The following is a 6,000-nucleotide window of genomic DNA, read 5'->3' on the forward strand; positions in this document are numbered from 1 at the left end:
AATAAATTCAGAGTTGTTACACAGATGGTAATTCTTTAAATATTTTAGATTTTTCAGTAAATTGTGAATTAGGTCAATTTATAATTAAATAGAAATAGTTACTGTAAGCAATATATTTCAATTATTTAAAGGGCTTTTTTCTTAAATGATGTGTATGAAAAAATCTATCCATTTTAACTTTGGAAAATTTGTTTTATTTTTCTGTAATTTTAATGAGTTTTCTCATCATGTACTAATTATTGATAAAGGCAATTTTGGATATCTATGAGCATATTTAGGACTAATATAATTCATTTATTTTCTGTATATAAGTGGTTGAAGAAGTACATTATTTCCTTGGGTTAGCAGGCAGATGGAACTGTAACTGCTGCCAATGTTTATCTAGAACTAATTTTTTTTTTTTGATAAGAAAAACATCACATGCATTTTATGGAGCTAGTTATTGTTTGCATGGCTTTTGCCAGCTCCACAGATGTGACTGAGTTGATGACAATTTTCCCAGGCTAAGTTGCTGGGACGCAGGTGAAAGCCAATGAAAATTAGATCATGTATCTGAGGTGTGCGATGGCTTATTTGGAAACCAGCCTGCATGTTATTAATGGCTTTTTAAATTGTCTTATAAAAGGAACTTATGAGAGAGCTAAACAATTTACGAGTTTGGTAACTGATTGATGTTAAATGTTCATTCTTTCAAGTTTCATTCAACAAATATACAAATATGGATAAGATGGTGATGTGTTCACTTAAGATATGTGTAGTCTAGTGGGGAGACATTTTTTTGATTTGGGACATTTATTGACTGACTATTATGTGCTAGGCACTGAGAATACAAAGACGTGATCGTAGCAAATTATATATTTTCATTTCAGTGGGCCCTCGACTTGAATGACACTTGAATGACACTAACCTGACAGATATAATTCAAAGTGCTATGAAGGAAACAAGCACAAGGGTGCATATCTAAAAGGAATCTAAACTAGATTTTGGTCATGAGTTTCATGGGGATTTTTAGAGAGGTGTAACATCTTACACGAGCTTTGAAAAAAATACAAATGCATAGGAACTCAGGAAGTTGAAATGAGGGTGGAAACATTTCAAGCAGAGTGGAAAAAAATCTTTGTAAAATCATGAAGACATGAAAGGAAATTAGACATAGTTAGGAAGTGGTAAAGAGTTTCATCGTGGCTGGAATATGGGGTGCTAGGAAGGGATGTAAAGGGATTGAGGCCAGCTGCTAGGTTGGGGACATTAAGGGTATTGTATGTCATGCTACCAAGCTTTGATTTTATCCTTAACAAGCATAGAACTAGCTGAAGTCTACAAGCAGGGAGGGATATAATCAAATATGTTTTTTAGGTTGATAGTGTGGAAAATTAGCTTCAGTAGAAAAATACTGATGTTAGAATATACAGTTAAGAATTCATGGTGATAGGCCAAGTAAGAGATGACAGGGGACGAAGAAAACAGGAGCAATGGAGAGGAGGGAGTCAGTTCAGAATTACTAGTGGGTAGGCTCAGTGGAACTCCATGATTAATTTGGTATGGTTGGTAAGGGAGTTGGAAAAGTCAAAGATAGCTCCTCTCAGATTTGGGGTGACTGGATGCATAGTGACACCACTAAATAAAATAAGAGGATATAGGAAGAAATCACGGTCTGACAGAGGAAATTTATTTTGTTAAGTTTGAGGGACCAGTAATAGAAGTTCTACAGATGATTTATCACTCATTTATGGAACATAAGAAATAGGAAGATCGGTAGGAGAAGAAAGGGAAGAAGGAAGGGGGGGGTAAAAAGAAGGGAGAATGAACCATGAAAGACTATGGACTCTGGAAACAAACTGAGGGCTTCAGAGGGAAGGGGGGTGGAGGATCGGGATAGGCCAGTGATGGGTATTAAGGAGGGCACATATTGCATGGTGCACTGGGTGTTATACGCAAGTAATGAGTCATGGAAATTTACATCAAAAACTTGGGATGTACTGTATGGTGACTAACATAACATAATAAAAAATTATTATAAAAAAAATGTGCGGAAAAAAAGAAGTTCTACAGATGATTATACAAAAAAAAATTTTTTTTTATTAACAAACTGACACAGTTAGCATCTAATGTTTCTGACTCTTATCACTGCCAAGCTAAGGTCTGTTTTAATCCATTGTTATTGAAGGGCTACAAGGGACCCAAGAGAAGTTTGTACAACCTCCTAGGTAAGTGCAAAGTTTACGGGAAAAACATGTTACTATATGAACATTTAGAAAAGTCACTTTTTTGCAGGCTCTTCTCTATGAATTCCAATTCCTCATAGACTCTTTTATTTGAACTTTAATCTTTCCATTGCTTTTCTTTCATTCCTTTCCAAATTTCCTTATCCTTCTTTGGTTTCTGGACCTCAGACTGGATATAGTACTCTAATAAATGCCTGACCAATGCCCAGTGGGACAATTGTTTCAGGGTCTTGCATGTTTTGTTCTTGTTAGTACATTGCCTTACCTTGCTGGTTTTTAAAATAAGAGCAGCGTGCTGACTCATGTTCAGTGAAGAATTCAAATGGCACCTGTTAGCCTTTATGGCAAATCCATTCTTCGCCGTCCTGAATTCATATCACGTATTTATTTTTCTCCCTTGATTGTCTTCCCACCAAGTATTTGCTCCTATTTAAATTTGTCAAGATCATTTTGGGTTTCAATTCAGTCTTCAAAAGAACTAGGTATCTTTCTCACTTTAGTGTGTTAATCCCATTCCAAAATGTAGTAGGTGTGATTTCTCAGCTGATCCAAGTCACTGATAAACAGATGGGGTACGAATTCTAGCGACTAGGGAGAGATTCTAAGGGCTGGGTAGGTCATTTTCTGAAGGAACCTTGGGGAAGTAACTTTACTTATTGTTCTCTTGTTGTATACCAAAGAATGAGAAAAAGGAATCAGATATAATCAAACGTCTTATGCTGTATAAACAAAATAAAGAAAATACTTGTCACATTAAAGTGTTCAAAAACATTAGTTTCCTTCTCTTTTTACACCTTGAATAAATAAGCAATGTTATTTAATCTCCACTAAGGAGAAATGGGTGTTCTTATAAGTCAGAATTAAAATACCTTGAATAACTAAATTTATAAATTGTCAGAATAAAATTCATTTGGATCTATAGGTAAATTTATACCATTGAAAAAGAAACTGTGCTTCTCATTGTACAGGTAAACCAATAATCAGAAAAATTATGTTGTAGCCAAAGTTATAGGAATATTATGTGACAACACATTAGAGGGTATGTTCTTTTTAAAAAAATATATACATATTTAAACTGTTTTAAGCATTTCTCAATGGCCTTCAAAATCGTAACTCTAAATAGATATATAATATTTCCATAATTGACTATTACCTAGTTTTTTGACATTTAGCTGATTTCCAATTTTCCACAACTATAAAAAATTGTGCAGTAAGCATTTCTGAAAGGGCTACGTGTTATGACTCCATTGGATTAGTTATTATATTGAATAAAAGACATATTTATCCAATTTAATAACAAATTTGGGAGTCCTGCTTTCCTGTACATAAGAATTAAAATATACACTGATATATTTCAGATGAAAATTTTGTAATTAAATACTGTCTTTTCCACAAAATCTTCTACAAGCACATAAAAAGATCATTCATTCAACAAGTTTTTCTTGAGTGCCTACTATGTCCTAGATACTATGCAAAGTGTCAAGGACATACATTTGCATAAGAAATAGCCATCACCTTCTACGCACATAGGGTCTTGTAGGACGATGTACATATGTTAAAAGATATTGAGATAAAATATGATGAGTGTTATAATAGAAAATGTGCAAGGGTTGTGGGAACATCTTCATGAACCTTTCTTCATGCTTGCCTTAAAAAGTCCATCCAACTTATACCTTTCACTGCCCAGAGTACCCAAACACAAAGACTAACGCTCACTAAGCTCCTTCCCTCCCTTCATTCCACATTCCCTTCTTCTCTCCTTTTTTTTTTTTTTTCAAAATGTCTTTATTAAAACTATGGTCAGGCACTACATACGGTACTCAGAATATAAAAAGAAACAGGTCAGGCATAGGTTCTGTCTTCCTGATCTTTACGTTGGCTTGGGAGAGTAAAACAACTAAACAAATAATTATGATATGATATGATATAAGAAGGAGGAGGACAAACCAGGAAACACAGGCCCCTGGTCTTGCTTCCAGAAGACCAGTTCTATTTTTATCAGCTTCAGAGATAAAATTTTGATATTTTGTTTGTGATTTAATTAAAAAGCACATACATACACACATCACTCTTTGCTTAAATATAAGTTTGAGAATTAGTATATTGGAATATTCAATTTATTTACAAATACATTTACATGATAACTACATTTGTGGTGAGCATAACATAACCTCTAGAGATGTTGAATCACTATGTTGTACACCTGAAACTAATGTAACTATGTGTCAACTAGACTCAAACAGAAAAAAATAAAATAAAATAATAAAAAATAAATATAGTAAAAACCTGAATATATTTTTCAATGTTAGCAGAGACCCCAATCTATTTAATTGAAATATTGCACAAATTTGCTGATGTTGTATTTTTAGTTCCATTTCTCTTCCACTTTAACATTTAAATTTCAGTCATTCAAAGAAAGCCAAACTTGTTAAAATTGTTGCTGTATGGTTTCCACATGGCAGTAGTGCTTTAACAGTTATGCCTGGACAAAGGTCTCAACAACTCAGCTCCAGATGCAATCGTGGCATCGCTCTAAGATCTGTCTGAGTAACTTCTCTTTGGTGCAGTACAGAGAGCAGTGCCGATTCTTGAGCCCACCCTAGGTCCTGTTTTCCGATTTCTAAGCTTTGCTCCACACTGTTCTAGTTTCAGAGCACAGAAAGATGAGAAGACAGAATTATTTTCAGTAGGTAACCACACATCAAAAATATTATGCAGTTTACTTGCTGAAGTTTCCTTATTTTAACTTTATATAAAGAGGACCCAAACATTCAAATGTGGACTTTAATCAACACCATGAATTGGGTTTGAATCAAAGATTCCATGTAGGCATACTATGAGATTAAGATGACTTATACCATTGCCCTATTGTTAGGAAAAAGTACCTCCCATCATCCTCGGGTAAATCGATAATACAGGTAATTGTCTAAAAACTTCTTAATAGATTTTTACAATCTTTCTTCTTTTTATTTAATATCATTATTTCTTTTTGAGATTGACTGATTGATTTTAGAGGGAGAAAGAGAGCACAAACGGGAGGGGCAGACGGAGAGGGAGAGGGAATCTCAGGCAGACTCTGTGCTGAGCAAGGAGCCCGATGGGGGCTCGATCTCACAACCCTGAGATCACGACTCTGAGATCATGACCCTGAGATTACGACCTGAGCCAGAAACCAAGAGTCTGTCACTCCGCCCACTTTGCCATCCAGGCACCCCATTCCCTTTGCCCTTCTACTTTCCCCCATTTAAAGCCAGTAATTTCTTTGTATTAAGAATGAAATTATTCAGCTTCCTTTGCAGAACATATCTATCTATTGACTTTTGTCAATTTGTTCTGAAATGTGATTAAAATAAATCAAACAATGGATACTGTGCTCTTGGCCCTGCCTCAGTTGCTTGGAGCAGCTTGCAGACTTGGAATTGGTTCTGTGAGCTGCAATCAGGAGAGGGTTGGCCAGGAAGGGCATCTTCCTGTGACTCCTTACCCCAAACTCATAAAACTCTCAATGATACGAAGGTTTATACTTCAAAATACTTTGCAACTGTGACTTGGTTACTCACATCTTCATCCCCAAGGGCTCTGAGTAACTTGAAGTTTTGTTTTCCCTTTGTAGTTTGTGGTATTCATTATAGCACTATTTATTTTGAGCTCCTGATCTCGGTTTTATTTGGATATATTTCTCTTGGATATGTTTGTAGTTATTTTTCTTTTTCCTAATTTTGTTGGATGCCCAAGGGGCTTGGGACATGGCTGCCTATAAATTAATCTAAAAATG

The sequence above is a fragment of the Ursus arctos genome, unplaced genomic scaffold (assembly GCF_023065955.2).
Source record: "Ursus arctos isolate Adak ecotype North America unplaced genomic scaffold, UrsArc2.0 scaffold_11, whole genome shotgun sequence".
In the NCBI taxonomy this organism is placed as follows: domain Eukaryota; kingdom Metazoa; phylum Chordata; class Mammalia; order Carnivora; family Ursidae; genus Ursus; species Ursus arctos.